General features: G+C 37.1%; 33 pseudogenes; all 33 read right to left on the bottom strand.

The window, feature by feature from the left end:
• Nucleotides 1-119, bottom strand: LOC130702032 (5S ribosomal RNA; annotated as a pseudogene).
• A 342-nt stretch (nucleotides 120-461) lies between these two features.
• LOC130701994 (5S ribosomal RNA) lies at nucleotides 462-580 on the bottom strand (annotated as a pseudogene).
• Nucleotides 581-923: 343 nt separating this feature from the next.
• Nucleotides 924-1042, bottom strand: LOC130701995 (5S ribosomal RNA; annotated as a pseudogene).
• Nucleotides 1043-1385: 343 nt separating this feature from the next.
• LOC130701997 (5S ribosomal RNA) lies at nucleotides 1386-1504 on the bottom strand (annotated as a pseudogene).
• Nucleotides 1505-1849: 345 nt separating this feature from the next.
• LOC130701998 (5S ribosomal RNA) lies at nucleotides 1850-1968 on the bottom strand (annotated as a pseudogene).
• A 345-nt stretch (nucleotides 1969-2313) lies between these two features.
• LOC130701999 (5S ribosomal RNA) lies at nucleotides 2314-2432 on the bottom strand (annotated as a pseudogene).
• Nucleotides 2433-2777: 345 nt separating this feature from the next.
• Nucleotides 2778-2896, bottom strand: LOC130702000 (5S ribosomal RNA; annotated as a pseudogene).
• Nucleotides 2897-3241: 345 nt separating this feature from the next.
• On the bottom strand, nucleotides 3242-3360 carry LOC130702001 (5S ribosomal RNA; annotated as a pseudogene).
• A 345-nt stretch (nucleotides 3361-3705) lies between these two features.
• Nucleotides 3706-3824, bottom strand: LOC130702002 (5S ribosomal RNA; annotated as a pseudogene).
• A 345-nt stretch (nucleotides 3825-4169) lies between these two features.
• Nucleotides 4170-4288, bottom strand: LOC130702003 (5S ribosomal RNA; annotated as a pseudogene).
• Nucleotides 4289-4633: 345 nt separating this feature from the next.
• Nucleotides 4634-4752, bottom strand: LOC130702004 (5S ribosomal RNA; annotated as a pseudogene).
• A 345-nt stretch (nucleotides 4753-5097) lies between these two features.
• Nucleotides 5098-5216, bottom strand: LOC130702006 (5S ribosomal RNA; annotated as a pseudogene).
• Nucleotides 5217-5561: 345 nt separating this feature from the next.
• Nucleotides 5562-5680, bottom strand: LOC130702007 (5S ribosomal RNA; annotated as a pseudogene).
• Nucleotides 5681-6025: 345 nt separating this feature from the next.
• On the bottom strand, nucleotides 6026-6144 carry LOC130702008 (5S ribosomal RNA; annotated as a pseudogene).
• Nucleotides 6145-6489: 345 nt separating this feature from the next.
• Nucleotides 6490-6608, bottom strand: LOC130702009 (5S ribosomal RNA; annotated as a pseudogene).
• Nucleotides 6609-6952: 344 nt separating this feature from the next.
• On the bottom strand, nucleotides 6953-7071 carry LOC130702010 (5S ribosomal RNA; annotated as a pseudogene).
• Nucleotides 7072-7416: 345 nt separating this feature from the next.
• Nucleotides 7417-7535, bottom strand: LOC130702011 (5S ribosomal RNA; annotated as a pseudogene).
• Nucleotides 7536-7881: 346 nt separating this feature from the next.
• Nucleotides 7882-8000, bottom strand: LOC130702013 (5S ribosomal RNA; annotated as a pseudogene).
• Nucleotides 8001-8345: 345 nt separating this feature from the next.
• On the bottom strand, nucleotides 8346-8464 carry LOC130702014 (5S ribosomal RNA; annotated as a pseudogene).
• A 345-nt stretch (nucleotides 8465-8809) lies between these two features.
• Nucleotides 8810-8928, bottom strand: LOC130702015 (5S ribosomal RNA; annotated as a pseudogene).
• Nucleotides 8929-9602: 674 nt separating this feature from the next.
• LOC130702016 (5S ribosomal RNA) lies at nucleotides 9603-9721 on the bottom strand (annotated as a pseudogene).
• A 345-nt stretch (nucleotides 9722-10066) lies between these two features.
• LOC130702018 (5S ribosomal RNA) lies at nucleotides 10067-10185 on the bottom strand (annotated as a pseudogene).
• Nucleotides 10186-16035: 5850 nt separating this feature from the next.
• LOC130702019 (5S ribosomal RNA) lies at nucleotides 16036-16154 on the bottom strand (annotated as a pseudogene).
• A 346-nt stretch (nucleotides 16155-16500) lies between these two features.
• Nucleotides 16501-16619, bottom strand: LOC130702020 (5S ribosomal RNA; annotated as a pseudogene).
• A 345-nt stretch (nucleotides 16620-16964) lies between these two features.
• Nucleotides 16965-17083, bottom strand: LOC130702021 (5S ribosomal RNA; annotated as a pseudogene).
• Nucleotides 17084-17430: 347 nt separating this feature from the next.
• Nucleotides 17431-17549, bottom strand: LOC130702022 (5S ribosomal RNA; annotated as a pseudogene).
• A 345-nt stretch (nucleotides 17550-17894) lies between these two features.
• LOC130702023 (5S ribosomal RNA) lies at nucleotides 17895-18013 on the bottom strand (annotated as a pseudogene).
• Nucleotides 18014-18359: 346 nt separating this feature from the next.
• LOC130702024 (5S ribosomal RNA) lies at nucleotides 18360-18478 on the bottom strand (annotated as a pseudogene).
• Nucleotides 18479-18825: 347 nt separating this feature from the next.
• LOC130702025 (5S ribosomal RNA) lies at nucleotides 18826-18944 on the bottom strand (annotated as a pseudogene).
• Nucleotides 18945-19291: 347 nt separating this feature from the next.
• Nucleotides 19292-19410, bottom strand: LOC130702026 (5S ribosomal RNA; annotated as a pseudogene).
• A 345-nt stretch (nucleotides 19411-19755) lies between these two features.
• On the bottom strand, nucleotides 19756-19874 carry LOC130702027 (5S ribosomal RNA; annotated as a pseudogene).
• A 346-nt stretch (nucleotides 19875-20220) lies between these two features.
• LOC130702030 (5S ribosomal RNA) lies at nucleotides 20221-20339 on the bottom strand (annotated as a pseudogene).
• A 346-nt stretch (nucleotides 20340-20685) lies between these two features.
• LOC130702031 (5S ribosomal RNA) lies at nucleotides 20686-20804 on the bottom strand (annotated as a pseudogene).
• Between the last annotated feature and the right edge of the window lie 209 nt (nucleotides 20805-21013).

The raw sequence follows: 21013 nt of genomic DNA, 5'->3' as shown, positions 1-21013 counted from the left end.
TGCCAACAGCATCCCGTATTCCCAAGCGGTCACCCATCTAGGTACTAACGGAACCCGACGTAGCTTAACTTCCTGGAGCTGACGAGACAAGGTTTGTTCTACGTGGTATGGCCGTTGACAATTCAGTTCCAAAATAAAATGAATACACTCCAGTAATGTCCATTAAAACCAGCACAAGTACAATTGATTTATATAGTTAAGGATATTGGACTGGTAACCATCGCGTTCGGTCAACCACAAAAATGCAAACATATAAAATTCACTTTCTTGAAAGAGGTCACTTTTCTCACGGAAATGCACCATTCTTTTTGTATTTCGTTTTAAAATACCTCTAGTTTATAGAAGATGAAATTTCAAAACTGACCACTAGGTGGCGTTTTAAATACTAGAATTCACCACGAGATGGTTCGTACTTCCCTGTGATTCATCCAAAAACGGCTAGGTGGATATAAAAGTTTTGATGCCAACAGCATCCCGTATTCCCAAGCGGTCACCCATCTAGGTACTAACGGAACCCGACGTAGCTTAACTTCCTGGAGCTGACGAGACAAGGTTTGTTCTACGTGGTATGGCCGTTGACAATTCAGTTCCAAAATAAAATGAATACACTCCAGTAATGTCCATTAAAACCAGCACAAGTACAATTGATTTATATAGTTAAGGATATTGGACTGGTAACCATCGCGTTCGGTCAACCACAAAAATGCAAACATATAAAATTCACTTTCTTGAAAGAGGTCACTTTTCTCACGGAAATGCACCATTCTTTTTGTATTTCGTTTTAAAATACCTCTAGTTTATAGAAGATGAAATTTCAAAACTGACCACTAGGTGGCGTTTTAGAAAATACTAGAATTCACCACGAGATGGTTCGTACTTCTGTGATTCATCCAAAAACGGCTAGGTGGATATAAAAGTTTTGATGCCAACAGCATCCCGTATTCCCAAGCGGTCACCCATCTAGGTACTAACGGAACCCGACGTAGCTTAACTTCCTGGAGCTGACGAGACAAGGTTTGTTCTACGTGGTATGGCCGTTGACAATTCAGTTCCAAAATAAAATGAATACACTCCAGTAATGTCCATTAAAACCAGCACAAGTACAATTGATTTATATAGTTAAGGATATTGGACTGGTAACCATCGCGTTCGGTCAACCACAAAAATGCAAACATATAAAATTCACTTTCTTGAAAGAGGTCACTTTTCTCACGGAAATGCACCATTCTTTTTGTATTTCGTTTTAAAATACCTCTAGTTTATAGAAGATGAAATTTCAAAACTGACCACTAGGTGGCGTTTTAGAAAATACTAGAATTCACCACGAGATGGTTCGTACTTCCCTGTGATTCATCCAAAAACGGCTAGGTGGATATAAGTTTTGATGCCAACAGCATCCCGTATTCCCAAGCGGTCACCCATCTAGGTACTAACGGAACCCGACGTAGCTTAACTTCCTGGAGCTGACGAGACAAGGTTTGTTCTACGTGGTATGGCCGTTGACAATTCAGTTCCAAAATAAAATGAATACACTCCAGTAATGTCCATTAAAACCAGCACAAGTACAATTGATTTATATAGTTAAGGATATTGGACTGGTAACCATCGCGTTCGGTCAACCACAAAAATGCAAACATATAAAATTCACTTTCTTGAAAGAGGTCACTTTTCTCACGGAAATGCACCATTCTTTTTGTATTTCGTTTTAAAATACCTCTAGTTTATAGAAGATGAAATTTCAAAACTGACCACTAGGTGGCGTTTTAGAAAATACTAGAATTCACCACGAGATGGTTCGTACTTCCCTGTGATTCATCCAAAAACGGCTAGGTGGATATAAAAGTTTTGATGCCAACAGCATCCCGTATTCCCAAGCGGTCACCCATCTAGGTACTAACGGAACCCGACGTAGCTTAACTTCCTGGAGCTGACGAGACAAGGTTTGTTCTACGTGGTATGGCCGTTGACAATTCAGTTCCAAAATAAAATGAATACACTCCAGTAATGTCCATTAAAACCAGCACAAGTACAATTGATTTATATAGTTAAGGATATTGGACTGGTAACCATCGCGTTCGGTCAACCACAAAAATGCAAACATATAAAATTCACTTTCTTGAAAGAGGTCACTTTTCTCACGGAAATGCACCATTCTTTTTGTATTTCGTTTTAAAATACCTCTAGTTTATAGAAGATGAAATTTCAAAACTGACCACTAGGTGGCGTTTTAGAAAATACTAGAATTCACCACGAGATGGTTCGTACTTCCCTGTGATTCATCCAAAAACGGCTAGGTGGATATAAAAGTTTTGATGCCAACAGCATCCCGTATTCCCAAGCGGTCACCCATCTAGGTACTAACGGAACCCGACGTAGCTTAACTTCCTGGAGCTGACGAGACAAGGTTTGTTCTACGTGGTATGGCCGTTGACAATTCAGTTCCAAAATAAAATGAATACACTCCAGTAATGTCCATTAAAACCAGCACAAGTACAATTGATTTATATAGTTAAGGATATTGGACTGGTAACCATCGCGTTCGGTCAACCACAAAAATGCAAACATATAAAATTCACTTTCTTGAAAGAGGTCACTTTTCTCACGGAAATGCACCATTCTTTTTGTATTTCGTTTTAAAATACCTCTAGTTTATAGAAGATGAAATTTCAAAACTGACCACTAGGTGGCGTTTTAGAAAATACTAGAATTCACCACGAGATGGTTCGTACTTCCCTGTGATTCATCCAAAAACGGCTAGGTGGATATAAAAGTTTTGATGCCAACAGCATCCCGTATTCCCAAGCGGTCACCCATCTAGGTACTAACGGAACCCGACGTAGCTTAACTTCCTGGAGCTGACGAGACAAGGTTTGTTCTACGTGGTATGGCCGTTGACAATTCAGTTCCAAAATAAAATGAATACACTCCAGTAATGTCCATTAAAACCAGCACAAGTACAATTGATTTATATAGTTAAGGATATTGGACTGGTAACCATCGCGTTCGGTCAACCACAAAAATGCAAACATATAAAATTCACTTTCTTGAAAGAGGTCACTTTTCTCACGGAAATGCACCATTCTTTTTGTATTTCGTTTTAAAATACCTCTAGTTTATAGAAGATGAAATTTCAAAACTGACCACTAGGTGGCGTTTTAGAAAATACTAGAATTCACCACGAGATGGTTCGTACTTCCCTGTGATTCATCCAAAAACGGCTAGGTGGATATAAAAGTTTTGATGCCAACAGCATCCCGTATTCCCAAGCGGTCACCCATCTAGGTACTAACGGAACCCGACGTAGCTTAACTTCCTGGAGCTGACGAGACAAGGTTTGTTCTACGTGGTATGGCCGTTGACAATTCAGTTCCAAAATAAAATGAATACACTCCAGTAATGTCCATTAAAACCAGCACAAGTACAATTGATTTATATAGTTAAGGATATTGGACTGGTAACCATCGCGTTCGGTCAACCACAAAAATGCAAACATATAAAATTCACTTTCTTGAAAGAGGTCACTTTTCTCACGGAAATGCACCATTCTTTTTGTATTTCGTTTTAAAATACCTCTAGTTTATAGAAGATGAAATTTCAAAACTGACCACTAGGTGGCGTTTTAGAAAATACTAGAATTCACCACGAGATGGTTCGTACTTCCCTGTGATTCATCCAAAAACGGCTAGGTGGATATAAAAGTTTTGATGCCAACAGCATCCCGTATTCCCAAGCGGTCACCCATCTAGGTACTAACGGAACCCGACGTAGCTTAACTTCCTGGAGCTGACGAGACAAGGTTTGTTCTACGTGGTATGGCCGTTGACAATTCAGTTCCAAAATAAAATGAATACACTCCAGTAATGTCCATTAAAACCAGCACAAGTACAATTGATTTATATAGTTAAGGATATTGGACTGGTAACCATCGCGTTCGGTCAACCACAAAAATGCAAACATATAAAATTCACTTTCTTGAAAGAGGTCACTTTTCTCACGGAAATGCACCATTCTTTTTGTATTTCGTTTTAAAATACCTCTAGTTTATAGAAGATGAAATTTCAAAACTGACCACTAGGTGGCGTTTTAGAAAATACTAGAATTCACCACGAGATGGTTCGTACTTCCCTGTGATTCATCCAAAAACGGCTAGGTGGATATAAAAGTTTTGATGCCAACAGCATCCCGTATTCCCAAGCGGTCACCCATCTAGGTACTAACGGAACCCGACGTAGCTTAACTTCCTGGAGCTGACGAGACAAGGTTTGTTCTACGTGGTATGGCCGTTGACAATTCAGTTCCAAAATAAAATGAATACACTCCAGTAATGTCCATTAAAACCAGCACAAGTACAATTGATTTATATAGTTAAGGATATTGGACTGGTAACCATCGCGTTCGGTCAACCACAAAAATGCAAACATATAAAATTCACTTTCTTGAAAGAGGTCACTTTTCTCACGGAAATGCACCATTCTTTTTGTATTTCGTTTTAAAATACCTCTAGTTTATAGAAGATGAAATTTCAAAACTGACCACTAGGTGGCGTTTTAGAAAATACTAGAATTCACCACGAGATGGTTCGTACTTCCCTGTGATTCATCCAAAAACGGCTAGGTGGATATAAAAGTTTTGATGCCAACAGCATCCCGTATTCCCAAGCGGTCACCCATCTAGGTACTAACGGAACCCGACGTAGCTTAACTTCCTGGAGCTGACGAGACAAGGTTTGTTCTACGTGGTATGGCCGTTGACAATTCAGTTCCAAAATAAAATGAATACACTCCAGTAATGTCCATTAAAACCAGCACAAGTACAATTGATTTATATAGTTAAGGATATTGGACTGGTAACCATCGCGTTCGGTCAACCACAAAAACGCAAACATATAAAATTCACTTTCTTGAAAGAGGTCACTTTTCTCACGGAAATGCACCATTCTTTTTGTATTTCGTTTTAAAATACCTCTAGTTTATAGAAGATGAAATTTCAAAACTGACCACTAGGTGGCGTTTTAGAAAATACTAGAATTCACCACGAGATGGTTCGTACTTCCCTGTGATTCATCCAAAAACGGCTAGGTGGATATAAAAGTTTTGATGCCAACAGCATCCCGTATTCCCAAGCGGTCACCCATCTAGGTACTAACGGAACCCGACGTAGCTTAACTTCCTGGAGCTGACGAGACAAGGTTTGTTCTACGTGGTATGGCCGTTGACAATTCAGTTCCAAAATAAAATGAATACACTCCAGTAATGTCCATTAAAACCAGCACAAGTACAATTGATTTATATAGTTAAGGATATTGGACTGGTAACCATCGCGTTCGGTCAACCACAAAAATGCAAACATATAAAATTCACTTTCTTGAAAGAGGTCACTTTTCTCACGGAAATGCACCATTCTTTTTGTATTTCGTTTTAAAATACCTCTAGTTTATAGAAGATGAAATTTCAAAACTGACCACTAGGTGGCGTTTTAGAAAATACTAGAATTCACCACGAGATGGTTCGTACTTCCCTGTGATTCATCCAAAAACGGCTAGGTGGATATAAAAGTTTTGATGCCAACAGCATCCCGTATTCCCAAGCGGTCACCCATCTAGGTACTAACGGAACCCGACGTAGCTTAACTTCCTGGAGCTGACGAGACAAGGTTTGTTCTACGTGGTATGGCCGTTGACAATTCAGTTCCAAAATAAAATGAATACACTCCAGTAATGTCCATTAAAACCAGCACAAGTACAATTGATTTATATAGTTAAGGATATTGGACTGGTAACCATCGCGTTCGGTCAACCACAAAAATGCAAACATATAAAATTCACTTTCTTGAAAGAGGTCACTTTTCTCACGGAAATGCACCATTCTTTTTGTATTTCGTTTTAAAATACCTCTAGTTTATAGAAGATGAAATTTCAAAACTGACCACTAGGTGGCGTTTTAGAAAATACTAGAATTCACCACGAGATGGTTCGTACTTCCCTGTGATTCATCCAAAAACGGCTAGGTGGATATAAAAGTTTTGATGCCAACAGCATCCCGTATTCCCAAGCGGTCACCCATCTAGGTACTAACGGAACCCGACGTAGCTTAACTTCCTGGAGCTGACGAGACAAGGTTTGTTCTACGTGGTATGGCCGTTGACAATTCAGTTCCAAAATAAAATGAATACACTCCAGTAATGTCCATTAAAACCAGCACAAGTACAATTGATTTATATAGTTAAGGATATTGGACTGGTAACCATCGCGTTCGGTCAACCACAAAAATGCAAACATATAAAATTCACTTTCTTGAAAGAGGTCACTTTTCTCACGGAAATGCACCATTCTTTTTGTATTTCGTTTTAAAATACCTCTAGTTTATATAAGATTAAATTTCAAAACTGACCACTAGGTGGCGTTTTAGAAAATACTAGAATTCACCACGAGATGGTTCGTACTTCCCTGTGATTCATCCAAAAACGGCTAGGTGGATATAAAAGTTTTGATGCCAACAGCATCCCGTATTCCCAAGCGGTCACCCATCTAGGTACTAACGGAACCCGACGTAGCTTAACTTCCTGGAGCTGACGAGACAAGGTTTGTTCTACGTGGTATGGCCGTTGACAATTCAGTTCCAAAATAAAATGAATACACTCCAGTAATGTCCATTAAAACCAGCACAAGTACAATTGATTTATATAGTTAAGGATATTGGACTGGTAACCATCGCGTTCGGTCAACCACAAAAATGCAAACATATAAAATTCACTTTCTTGAAAGAGGTCACTTTTCTCACGGAAATGCACCATTCTTTTTGTATTTCGTTTTAAAATACCTCTAGTTTATAGAAGATGAAATTTCAAAACTGACCACTAGGTGGCGTTTAGAAAATACTAGAATTCACCACGAGATGGTTCGTACTTCCCTGTGATTCATCCAAAAACGGCTAGGTGGATATAAAAGTTTTGATGCCAACAGCATCCCGTATTCCCAAGCGGTCACCCATCTAGGTACTAACGGAACCCGACGTAGCTTAACTTCCTGGAGCTGACGAGACAAGGTTTGTTCTACGTGGTATGGCCGTTGACAATTCAGTTCCAAAATAAAATGAATACACTCCAGTAATGTCCATTAAAACCAGCACAAGTACAATTGATTTATATAGTTAAGGATATTGGACTGGTAACCATCGCGTTCGGTCAACCACAAAAATGCAAACATATAAAATTCACTTTCTTGAAAGAGGTCACTTTTCTCACGGAAATGCACCATTCTTTTTGTATTTCGTTTTAAAATACCTCTAGTTTATAGAAGATGAAATTTCAAAACTGACCACTAGGTGGCGTTTTAGAAAATACTAGAATTCACCACGAGATGGTTCGTACTTCCCTGTGATTCATCCAAAAACGGCTAGGTGGATATAAAAGTTTTGATGCCAACAGCATCCCGTATTCCCAAGCGGTCACCCATCTAGGTACTAACGGAACCCGACGTAGCTTAACTTCCTGGAGCTGACGAGACAAGGTTTGTTCTACGTGGTATGGCCGTTGACAATTCAGTTCCAAAATAAAATGAATACACTCCAGTAATGTCCATTAAAACCAGCACAAGTACAATTGATTTATATAGTTAAGGATATTGGACTGGTAACCATCGCGTTCGGTCAACCACAAAAATGCAAACATATAAAATTCACTTTCTTGAAAGAGGTCACTTTTCTCACGGAAATGCACCATTCTTTTTGTATTTCGTTTTAAAATACCTCTAGTTTATAGAAGATGAAATTTCAAAACTGACCACTAGGTGGCGTTTTAGAAAATACTAGAATTCACCACGAGATGGTTCGTACTTCCCTGTGATTCATCCAAAAAACGGCTAGGTGGATATAAAAGTTTTGATGCCAACAGCATCCCGTATTCCCAAGCGGTCACCCATCTAGGTACTAACGGAACCCGACGTAGCTTAACTTCCTGGAGCTGACGAGACAAGGTTTGTTCTACGTGGTATGGCCGTTGACAATTCAGTTCCAAAATAAAATGAATACACTCCAGTAATGTCCATTAAAACCAGCACAAGTACAATTGATTTATATAGTTAAGGATATTGGACTGGTAACCATCGCGTTCGGTCAACCACAAAAATGCAAACATATAAAATTCACTTTCTTGAAAGAGGTCACTTTTCTCACGGAAATGCACCATTCTTTTTGTATTTCGTTTTAAAATACCTCTAGTTTATAGAAGATGAAATTTCAAAACTGACCACTAGGTGGCGTTTTAGAAAATACTAGAATTCACCACGAGATGGTTCGTACTTCCCTGTGATTCATCCAAAAACGGCTAGGTGGATATAAAAGTTTTGATGCCAACAGCATCCCGTATTCCCAAGCGGTCACCCATCTAGGTACTAACGGAACCCGACGTAGCTTAACTTCCTGGAGCTGACGAGACAAGGTTTGTTCTACGTGGTATGGCCGTTGACAATTCAGTTCCAAAATAAAATGAATACACTCCAGTAATGTCCATTAAAACCAGCACAAGTACAATTGATTTATATAGTTAAGGATATTGGACTGGTAACCATCGCGTTCGGTCAACCACAAAAATGCAAACATATAAAATTCACTTTCTTGAAAGAGGTCACTTTTCTCACGGAAATGCACCATTCTTTTTGTATTTCGTTTTAAAATACCTCTAGTTTATAGAAGATGAAATTTCAAAACTGACCACTAGGTGGCGTTTTAGAAAATACTAGAATTCACCACGAGATGGTTCGTACTTCCCTGTGATTCATCCAAAAACGGCTAGGTGGATATAAAAGTTTTGATGCCAACAGCATCCCGTATTCCCAAGCGGTCACCCATCTAGGTACTAACGGAACCCGACGTAGCTTAACTTCCTGGAGCTGACGAGACAAGGTTTGTTCTACGTGGTATGGCCGTTGACAATTCAGTTCCAAAATAAAATGAATACACTCCAGTAATGTCCATTAAAACCAGCACAAGTACAATTGATTTATATAGTTAAGGATATTGGACTGGTAACCATCGCGTTCGGTCAACCACAAAAATGCAAACATATAAAATTCACTTTCTTGAAAGAGGTCACTTTTCTCACGGAAATGCACCATTCTTTTTGTATTTCGTTTTAAAATACCTCTAGTTTATAGAAGATGAAATTTCAAAACTGACCACTAGGTGGCGTTTTAGAAAATACTAGAATTCACCACGAGATGGTTCGTACTTCCTGTGATTCATCCGTGTATGGCCGTTGACAATTCAGTTCCAAAATAAAATGAATACACTCCAGTAATGTCCATTAAAACCAGCACAAGTACAATTGATTTATATAGTTAAGGATATTGGACTGGTAACCATCGCGTTCGGTCAACCACAAAAATGCAAACATATAAAATTCACTTTCTTGAAAGAGGTCACTTTTCTCACGGAAATGCACCATTCTTTTTGTATTTCGTTTTAAAATACCTCTAGTTTATAGAAGATGAAATTTCAAAACTGACCACTAGGTGGCGTTTTAGAAAATACTAGAATTCACCACGAGATGGTTCGTACTTCCCTGTGATTCATCCAAAAACGGCTAGGTGGATATAAAAGTTTTGATGCCAACAGCATCCCGTATTCCCAAGCGGTCACCCATCTAGGTACTAACGGAACCCGACGTAGCTTAACTTCCTGGAGCTGACGAGACAAGGTTTGTTCTACGTGGTATGGCCGTTGACAATTCAGTTCCAAAATAAAATGAATACACTCCAGTAATGTCCATTAAAACCAGCACAAGTACAATTGATTTATATAGTTAAGGATATTGGACTGGTAACCATCGCGTTCGGTAAACCACAAAAATGATAACAAATAAAATTCACTTTCTTGAAAGAGGTCACTTTTCTCACGGAAATGCACCATTCTTTTTGTATTTCGTTTTAAAATACCTTTAGTTTATAGAAGATGAAATTTCAAAACTGACCACTAGGTGGCGTTTTAGAAAATACTAGAATTCACCACGAGATGGTTCGTACTTCCCTGTGATTCATCCAAAAACGGCTAGGTGGATATAAAAGTTTTGATGCCAACAGCATCCCGTATTCCCAAGCGGTCACCCATCTAGGTACTAACGGAACCCGACGTAGCTTAACTTCCTGGAGCTGACGAGACAAGGTTTGTTCTACGTGGTATGGCCGTTGACAATTCAGTTCCAAAATAAAATGAATACACTCCAGTAATGTCCATTAAAACCATCACTTTTCTCACAGAAATGTACCATACCTTTTGTGTTCTCGTTTTAAAAAACCCTTTAGTTGGAAGGAGATGAAATTTCAAAACTGACCACTAGGTGGCGTTTTAGAAAATACTAGAATTTACCGCGAGATGGTTCGTACTTCCCTGTGATTCATCCAAAAACGGCTAGGTGGATATAAAAGTTTTGATGCCAACAGCATCCCGTATTCCCAAGCGGTCACCCATCTAGGTACTAACGGAACCCGACGTAGCTTAACTTTTTTTTTTTTTTTTTTAGTAGATGGCGTCCTTGAATGGTTTTAATGTTTTATACTAGGTGGCACTGCTGTATGTTTACAAAATGTTAAGTGTCAAACCATTTTTGATAATCTGGGTAATTTCTTATTTCATTTTCTAAGATTTTAATTGAATTAATAAAATAATACATGAAATTTAGTTTTTTCCTTTTCTTCCATATAATTAAACTGAGGTTAGCTGCTAAAAATATTGCCTTATTTTGACTTTTCTTTGGTTTTTCTGGAAAGTCAAATAAATAAATTTGTTGTTTAGTTGGAATGAAAGTGTTATTATACATTGCTGAGATTTTCCTTTTGACTATTTGTACAGCTGGTTTTGTTATTTTACAATTAAATAAGTGATCTATATTTTCGTGTTGATCGCACTGATCGCATTTTGGGTTAATATCTTGCTTGCATTTTATTAATCTATCTTTTGTTGGGAGAACATTGTGAATTTGTAAAAACATGTGTTCTTTTAATAGTGGAGATAAAAACTTTTTCGTTATTGCTTTAAAGCCAGGTTTAAAATTTATATTGGGACATTTTGAGATGATCTTTGGAGGTTTTTGTTCTTCCTTTATTAGACTAGCGTAAATTTCTTTGGCTGTAATTTCCTGGGTTAAGTTTTTCGTTTCTGATAAATTTATTATATATTCAGTTGATGATACTAAAAATTTTGGAGGTGTTTCACAGTTTGGTCCTGGGTTCACTGGAAAAATGTTTCTTAATTTAAGACCAATCCAATATTTTAAGACTTTACTATTTTCTCCATTTGTTATGTCCGTGAAATCATTTAAAATTGTTTTTAAAAAAAGAGAATTGTACTTTACTTTTGTATTGACAAGATTTAAACCCCCTTCTGGTATAGTTTGGTAAAGCTCTTTTTTTGCTATGCTTTCTAGCTGATGCCTCCATATGAAATTGTGTCCTAACTGTTGAATTTTGTCTGAATATTGTTTTGGTATTGGTAAAATTTTTGCTAAATGTGATAACCTAGGAACAATAAAACTGTTAAAAAATGTTACTTTTTGTTGTATTGTTAATAGTCTGTTAAAAGTGTTTTGTATAGTTTGCTGTATTTTTGTAACTAGTGTGGTGCAGTTTTGGTCAATTGTTGTTGAAATGTTTTCGTGCCAACATATTCCAAGCATTTTCATTTTCTCCACTGGTTTTATCCAAGTATCTGGCCATGGGATTACTTCTGCACGGCTACCTATTTTTAAAAAATGAGATTTTCCTTTATTAACTCTTGAATTTGTGGCCTTCTCGAAGACTTCAATGCATCGTTCCAGTTTTGTTAGTTCCGTCGGTTTGTTAATAAAAATTGAAATGTCGTCTACGAACGCACTAACTTGGTGACTTGCCTGGGCTATTTTTATTGGTTCAATTTCTTTTTTCAGTAATCTAAGAAAGGGCTCAATAAAAATGATATATAAATACATTGCCAATGGACATCCCTGTCTTACCCCTCTTGTTAGGAGAATTTCTTCTCCAAGTGCTTTGTTGATAAAAACTTTACTAGTTGAGTTTTCGTATAAAATTTGTATATAATTAATAAAAGTGTCATGGAAACCAAATTTGAGTAGTACTTCATATAAAAATGTTCTATCTACCATGTCGTAAGCTTTTTCAAAATCGAGACTTACAATTGCTGCTCCTCTTGTTCTGTTTCTATACAAATATGCATTCCCTCTTTCAGTATCATATTGCTCTTCTGTTGAGAAATATTCAATAATATTTCTAAATGTTAGTAAATTCTGCGTTATATCTCTGTTTTGAATCCCACCGGTTTGTTCTTTACTGATAATGTTTGGTAAAATATTTTTAAGTCTTATGGTTAAAATTTTTGCTAAAATCTTGTAGTCAGAACATAAGAGGCTAATTGGTCTCCAGTTCCCTAATACGGTTTTGCTACCTCCTTTGTGTATAAGAGTAATTATTCCACTCGATTGCGTTTTGCTAAGATTATTGGAATTTAAAATAAATCTGAACATGTTCGTAATTTCATTCTTTAAAAAAGGCCAAATTTTCTTATAAAACTCAATGGGCAATCCATCGATACCTGGCGATCTTCCTTCCTGTAGTGTATTTATTGCATTTAAAACTTCACTTTCCGAAATCAATTTTACAAGTTGTTGATTAATATCTTCTGTTAAGATAGGTTGTATGTTTTCTAAAATGGCCCATCGTTCTTGTATATCGTGATTTTTCAATGTGTATAGTTCTTTGTAAAAATCATGTATTGTTTCGTGTATTTCCTTCTTCTGCGTTCCATTGCTTTCCAAGTGCTTTATAGTTCGACCTTCTCCATTAGTCTTTTCTTTAATTAAGTTCGCTACTGTGCTGACCTCATTATTTACTAGGTAATTTAGTTTTCCCCTGATTTGTTTTCCATTTTCCTCTATCTTGTGAATGTCTTTTAATTTATTTTTAAATAAATAATAATCTTCCAAATTTCTTCCTCCATTATCAATTTCTGATTTTACTTGATCGAGGCATTTTTCATAAAATTTTTTCATTGTGTTCTTTTCTTTCGTTTTGTTTTTGCAGAATTTTTGACTTAGTTTTCTAAATTTTTCCTTTATTTCTTTTTCCCACCAATCTACTATAGATGGATACTCGTGTAATTTCCTTTTTGCTTTTAAAATAAAATTTTCCAATTCTTCCTGAAAATCTGGGTCTTCAAGTACACTGGTATTAAGTTTCCATAATATGTTTTTTTTCACTGGTTTACATATGGTTCCCTCCAATTCTAACATGACAGCTATGTGGTCACTATATGCAAAATTTACATTGGTGCAATTTCTTATGATATGTTTGTGCTTTGACTGTATATAGATTCTATCGATTCTCGATTTTCCATTTGGGCTGATAAAAGTGTACGTTTTCGCATCTGGGTTCATCGTTCTAAAAGCATCGATATATTTTAGTCGATCAATCAGATTTTTGAGTTGGTGATTTATTTTCTTTTTTATTCCTTCTCTATCTCTTGCGTCAATTATACAGTTAAAATCCCCTAGAATTATTGTGTTTTCATCGTTAGCTTTTAAAAATTTCGGTAAAACGTGAAGGAAGAATAAATGTCTGTTTGCTGCTGTCTCGTTTTGGGTTGGGGCGTATATATTTACAATGATAAAATCTTTGAAATGCACTCTTATTATTCTTCCCGATTCTTCCTTTTCTATTTCAATTACTTCTATTTCTTTTTTGTATATAATGATAGTTCCAGATCTTTTGTTCTCGATGTTATTATTTATGACTGCTACATAATCTATATGAAGGTCAATAAGCGTGTTAATATTAGTTTCTTGCAAAGACAAAATATCTGGCTTGTGTTTACTAAGAAATTTATTTAAAAATTGTTGTTTGCTGCTATCTTTTATTCCGTTTATATTAAGAGTGATAATCTTAATCATAAAAATATGTTTTGAATAGAAGAACCCTTTTAAAGTATTGGTGTAAAATTTGTGTTTTGGGGGCTTGGGTTTTCACCGTCTATTTCAATGTTTTGATACGTATCTGTGTTATTTTTTCTAAAACGAGCTATATTTTTTTCCTTTTCATTTCCCTTATCTTCCTCTTCTTCCTTATCTGATTTCTCCTTTCCCCCTGTTAAGTTTATTGTTTATACATTTTCCGGAGAATTACTTTCACGCAATTCGCTATCCACTTGCTTTGCAACTTCTACTTCTCCTGAGCTGCAAGGCCATTCCTTATTTATTTCTTCTTCAGTCGGTGAGTTCCCTATATCTGAATTTTTCTGAATATTGGTTTCTGTCCACTGGACTACACTTGGCTGATCTTTTTCAGAAATTTCATGTTTGTCCTTGTTTTGATTGAAATTTTTCTTTTGTTGTTCACCAATATCTTTTCTTCCTGCTTTAACATTAGGTTTTACTCTCTTCCTGATTCTCTTGCATTTTTCTTCTCTTTTTCCTTTTTCTTCCGAATCATCTGATACTTTCCTTTCTCTTTTCTTGTTATATTGCTCTTCTTCTTCTATTTCTGATTCCGATATTTCAGTTTCATGGGTTTTTGCTACCATTGGTAGTCCCATATTCTTATTTGTCTGGGCATGTTCTGCCTCATTTACAATGTCCTGCAGAGCATTAATTGCCGAAGTGAACGCAGGGCTGCCTCCCACTGCTTGGCTGTAGGATTTCCTTCCAGCCTCACAATGTCTAGCTTCGTGATCTTCTGAGTCGCACCTGGCACACGTTTTTATTTGGCCTGTATAGGAAATCGCAAATCGATTTTCCATAACTGAAATAAATGACGGAATATTCTTTGTGACAATCATTTCAACTGTTAATTTTTCCCTTTTAGTTTTCAGAAGGTCTAACGCTGGTATTTCAAATTCAATTTTTTTTATTTTTCCATAAGGCTCCAGAATTTTGTGAAAAACTTTAATGTCCATTTCGTCCGGTACATATTTAATTTGGACTTTTTTCCAAGGACTGCCGGCCATGAACACCGGTATGATGTGTATCTTTCCATGTTTCTCGAATGGGATTCCTTGAGAATGACGTTTGAAAAACATTTCAAACTGATGCTGGTGACGAAACTTTGCGACAACATTTTTGGTGTGATAGTGAAGATCTATAACAATCAATTGGTCGTCGACTATCCCCAGTTTCATGAACCATCTATGAACCTCAATTTCAAGTGGAACAAAGTCAACCTCCTTGAAGCTGAAAAATAGTGTCTTTTCCCTTTTGATTTCCATTTTACGTTCGAAGAGTGCAATTGTGCTTTTTTTTTTTGTTTTTTTGTTTATTTTTGTATGAATTTGTGCAGAAGGGCAAACTGAGATGTGAATTAGTTGTTGATGGATGATATATGTTAAGAAAGTTGATATTGGGGGAAACTTGAAAACTATTTTGCTGGTGTAAATACAATTATATTGGTGAAAAGAAATTAGAAAATTTGTGAAGAAGGAAGTATAGTAGATAGTCTGAACCTGAAGATGACAATTATATGTATAGAGAAATGAAGAAAGGGAAAAAAAACTAAGCTTTTGAAAAAAAAAAATGGGAATGTAATAAATGGTGCTTTAAGTTGGAAAAGAGAGAAAATTGAGTGAAATTTGAGTTTATTGATTTATTGAGGAGCTATAGGACTGACAACCTGGAGCTGACGAGACAAGGTTTGTTCTACGTGGTATGGCCGTTGACAATTCAGTTCCAAAATAAAATGAATACACTCCAGTAATGTCCATTAAAACCAGCACAAGTACAATTGATTTATATAGTTAAGGATATTGGACTGGTAACCATCGCGTTCGGTCAACCACAAAAATGCAAACAAATAAAATTCACTTTCTTTAAAGAGGTCACTTTTCTCACGGAAATGTACCATTCTTTTGTGTTCTCGTTTAAAAAAACCTTTAGTTTATAGAAGATGAAATTTCAAAACTGACCACTAGGTGGCGTTTTAGAAAATACTAGAATTTACCGCGAAATGGTTCGTACTTCCCTGTGATTCATCCAAAAACGGCTAGGTGGATATAAAAGTTTTGATGCCAACAGCATCCCGTATTCCCAAGCGGTCACCCATCTAGGTACTAACGGAACCCGACGTAGCTTAACTTCCTGGAGCTGACGAGACAAGGTTTGTTCTACGTGGTATGGCCGTTGACAATTCAGTTCCAAAATAAAATGAATACACTCCAGTAATGTCCATTAAAACCAGCACAAGTACAATTGATTTATATAGTTAAGGATATTGGACTGGTAACCATCGCGTTCGGTCAACCACAAAAATGCAAACAAATAAAATTCACTTTCTTTAAAGAGGTCACTTTTCTCACGGAAATGTACCATTCTTTTTGTGTTCTCGTTTTAAAATACCTTTAGTTTATAGAAGATGAAATTTCAAAACTGACCACTAGGTGGCGTTTTAGAAAATACTAGAATTTACCGCGAAATGGTTCGTACTTCCCTGTGATTCATCCAAAAACGGCTAGGTGGATATAAAAGTTTTGATGCCAACAGCATCCCGTATTCCCAAGCGGTCACCCATCTAGGTACTAACGGAACCCGACGTAGCTTAACTTCCTGGAGCTGACGAGACAAGGTTTGTTCTACGTGGTATGGCCGTTGACAATTCAGTTCCAAAATAAAATGAATACACTCCAGTAATGTCCATTAAAACCAGCACAAGTACAATTGATTTATATAGTTAAGGATATTGGACTGGTAACCATCGCGTTCGGTCAACCACAAAAATGCAAACAAATAAAATTCACTTTCTTTAAAGAGGTCACTTTTCTCACGGAAATGCACCATTCTTTTTGTATTTCGTTTTCAAATACCTTTAGTTTATAGAAGATGAAATTTAAAAACTGACCACTAGGTGGCGTTTTAGAAAATACTAGAATTTACCGCGAGATGGTTCGTACTTCCCTGTGATTCATCCAAAAACGGCTAGGTGGATATAAAAGTTTTGATGCCAACAGCATCCCGTATTCCCAAGCGGTCACCCATCTAGGTACTAACGGAACCCGACGTAGCTTAACTTCCTGGAGCTGACGAGACAAGGTTTGTTCTACGTGGTATGGCCGTTGACAATTCAGTTCCAAAATAAAATGAATACACTCCAGTAATGTCCATTAAAACCAGCACAAGTACAATTGATTTATATAGTTAAGGATATTGGACTGGTAACCATCGCGTTCGGTCAACCACAAAAATGCAAACAAATAAAATTCACTTTCTTTAAAGAGGTCACTTTTCTCACGGAAATGCACCATTCTTTTTGTGTTCTCGTTTTAAAAAACCTTTAGTTTATAGAAGATGAAATTTCAAAACTGACCACTAGGTGGCGTTTTAGAAAATACTAGAATTTATCCGCGAGATGGTTCGTACTTCCCTGTGATTCATCCAAAAACGGCTAGGTGGATATAAAAGTTTTGATGCCAACAGCATCCCGTATTCCCAAGCGGTCACCCATCTAGGTACTAACGGAACCCGACGTAGCTTAACTTCCTGGAGCTGACGAGACAAGGTTTGTTCTACGTGGTATGGCCGTTGACAATTCAGTTCCAAAATAAAATGAATACACTCCAGTAATGTCCATTAAAACCAGCACAAGTACAATTGATTTATATAGTTAAGGATATTGGACTGGTAACCATCGCGTTCGGTCAACCACAAAAATGCAAACAAATAAAATTCACTTTCTTTAAAGAGGTCACTTTTCTCACGGAAATGCACCATTCTTTTTGTATTTCGTTTTAAAATACCTTTAGTTTATAGAAGATGAAATTTCAAAACTGACCACTAGGTGGCGTTTTAGAAAATACTAGAATTTACCGCGAGATGGTTCGTACTTCCCTGTGATTCATCCAAAAACGGCTAGGTGGATATAAAAGTTTTGATGCCAACAGCATCCCGTATTCCCAAGCGGTCACCCATCTAGGTACTAACGGAACCCGACGTAGCTTAACTTCCTGGAGCTGACGAGACAAGGTTTGTTCTACGTGGTATGGCCGTTGACAATTCAGTTCCAAAATAAAATGAATACACTCCAGTAATGTCCATTAAAACCAGCACAAGTACAATTGATTTATATAGTTAAGGATATTGGACTGGTAACCATCGCGTTCGGTCAACCACAAAAATGCAAACAAATAAAATTCACTTTCTTTAAAGAGGTCACTTTTCTCACGGAAATGCACCATTCTTTTTGTGTTCTCGTTTTAAAATACCTTTAGTTTATAGAAGATGAAATTTCAAAACTGACCACTAGGTGGCGTTTTAGAAAATACTAGAATTTACCGCGAGATGGTTCGTACTTCCCTGTGATTCATCCAAAAACGGCTAGGTGGATATAAAAGTTTTGATGCCAACAGCATCCCGTATTCCCAAGCGGTCACCCATCTAGGTACTAACGGAACCCGACGTAGCTTAACTTCCTGGAGCTGACGAGACAAGGTTTGTTCTACGTGGTATGGCCGTTGACAATTCAGTTCCAAAATAAAATGAATACACTCCAGTAATGTCCATTAAAACCAGCACAAGTACAATTGATTTATATAGTTAAGGATATTGGACTGGTAACCATCGCGTTCGGTCAACCACAAAAATGCAAACAAATAAAATTCACTTTCTTTAAAGAGGTCACTTTTCTCACGGAAATGTACCATACCTTTTGTGTTCTCGTTTTAAAAAACCCTTTAGTTGGAAGGAGATGAAATTTCAAAACTGACCACTAGGTGGCGTTTTAGAAAATACTAGAATTTACCGCGAGATGGTTCGTACTTCCCTGTGATTCATCCAAAAACGGCTAGGTGGATATAAAAGTTTTGATGCCAACAGCATCCCGTATTCCCAAGCGGTCACCCATCTAGGTACTAACGGAACCCGACGTAGCTTAACTTCCTGGAGCTGACGAGACAAGGTTTGTTCTACGTGGTATGGCCGTTGACAATTCAGTTCCAAAATAAAATGAATACACTCCAGTAATGTCCATTAAAACCAGCACAAGTACAATTGATTTATATAGTTAAGGATATTGGACTGGTAACCATCGCGTTCGGTCAACCACAAAAATGCAAACAAATAAAATTCACTTTCTTTAAAGAGGTCACTTTTCTCACAGAAATGTACCATACCTTTTGTGTTCTCGTTTTAAAAAACCCTTTAGTTGGAAGGAGATGAAATTTCAAAACTGACCACTAGGTGGCGTTTTAGAAAATACTAGAATTTACCGCGAGATGGTTCGTACTTCCCTGTGATTCATCCAAAAACGGCTAGGTGGATATAAAAGTTTTGATGCCAACAGCATCCCGTATTCCCAAGCGGTCACCCATCTAGGTACTAACGGAACCCGACGTAGCTTAACTTCCTGGAGCTGACGAGACAAGGTTTGTTCTACGTGGTATGGCCGTTGACAATTCAGTTCCAAAATAAAATGAATACACTCCAGTAATGTCCATTAAAACCAGCACAAGTACAATTGATTTATATAGTTAAGGATATTGGACTGGTAACCATCGCGTTCGGTCAACCACAAAAATGCAAACAAATAAAATTCACTTTCTTTAAAGAGGTCACTTTTCTCACGGAAATGCACCATTCTTTTTGTATTTCGTTTTAAAATACCTTTAGTTTATAGAAGATGAAATTTAAAAACTGACCACTAGGTGGCGTTTTAGAAAATACTAGAATTTACCGCGAGATGGTTCGTACTTCCCTGTGATTCATCCAAAAACGGCTAGGTGGATATAAAAGTTTTGATGCCAACAGCATCCCGTATTCCCAAGCGGTCACCCATCTAGGTACTAACGGAACCCGACGTAGCTTAACTTCCTGGAGCTGACGAGACAAGGTTTGTTCTACGTGGTATGGCCGTTGACAATTCAGTTCCAAAATAAAATGAATACACTCCAGTAATGTCCATTAAAACCAGCACAAGTACAATTGATTTATATAGTTAAGGATATTGGACTGGTAACCATCGCGTTCGGTCAACCACAAAAATGCAAACAAATAAAATTCACTTTCTTTAAAGAGGTCACTTTTCTCACAGAAATGTACCATACCTTTTGTGTTCTCGTTTTAAAAACCCTTTAGTTGGAAGGAGATGAAATTTCAAAACTGACCACTAGGTGGCGTTTTAGAAAATACTAGAATTTACCGCGAGATGGTTCGTACTTCCCTGTGATTCATCCAAAAACGGCTAGGTGGATATAAAAGTTTTGATGCCAACAGCATCCCGTATTCCCAAGCGGTCACCCATCTAGGTACTAACGGAACCCGACGTAGCTTAACTTCCTGGAGCTGACGAGACAAGGTTTGTTCTACGTGGTATGGCCGTTGACAATTCAGTTCCAAAATAAAATGAATACACTCCAGTAATGTCCATTAAAACCAGCACAAGTACAATTGATTTATATAGTTAAGGATATTGGACTGGTAACCATCGCGTTCGGTCAACCACAAAAATGCAAACAAATAAAATTCACTTTCTTTAAAGAGGTCACTTTTCTCACGGAAATGCACCATTCTTTTTGTGTTCTCGTTTTAAAATACCTTTAGTTTATAGAAGATGAAATTTAAAAACTGACCACTAGGTGGCGTTTTAGAAAATACTAGAATTTACCGCGAGATGGTTCGTACTTCCCTGTGATTCATCCAAAAACGGCTAGGTGGATATAAAAGTTTTGATGCCAACAGCATCCCGTATTCCCAAGCGGTCACCCATCTAGGTACTAACGGAACCCGACGTAGCTTAACTTCCTGGAGCTGACGAGACAAGGTTTGTTCTACGTGGTATGGCCGTTGACAATTCAGTTCCAAAATAAAATGAATACACTCCAGTAATGTCCATTAAAACCAGCACAAGTACAATTGATTTATATAGTTAAGGATATTGGACTGGTAACCATCGCGTTCGGTCAACCACAAAAATGCAAACAAATAAAATTCACTTTCTTTAAAGAGGTCACTTTTCTCACAGAAATGTACCATACCTTTTGTGTTCTCGTTTTAAAAA

The sequence above is a fragment of the Daphnia carinata genome, chromosome 10 (assembly GCF_022539665.2).
Source record: "Daphnia carinata strain CSIRO-1 chromosome 10, CSIRO_AGI_Dcar_HiC_V3, whole genome shotgun sequence".
Lineage (NCBI taxonomy): Eukaryota > Metazoa > Arthropoda > Branchiopoda > Diplostraca > Daphniidae > Daphnia > Daphnia carinata.
This window is presented reverse-complemented; position numbering and strand designations above follow the sequence as displayed.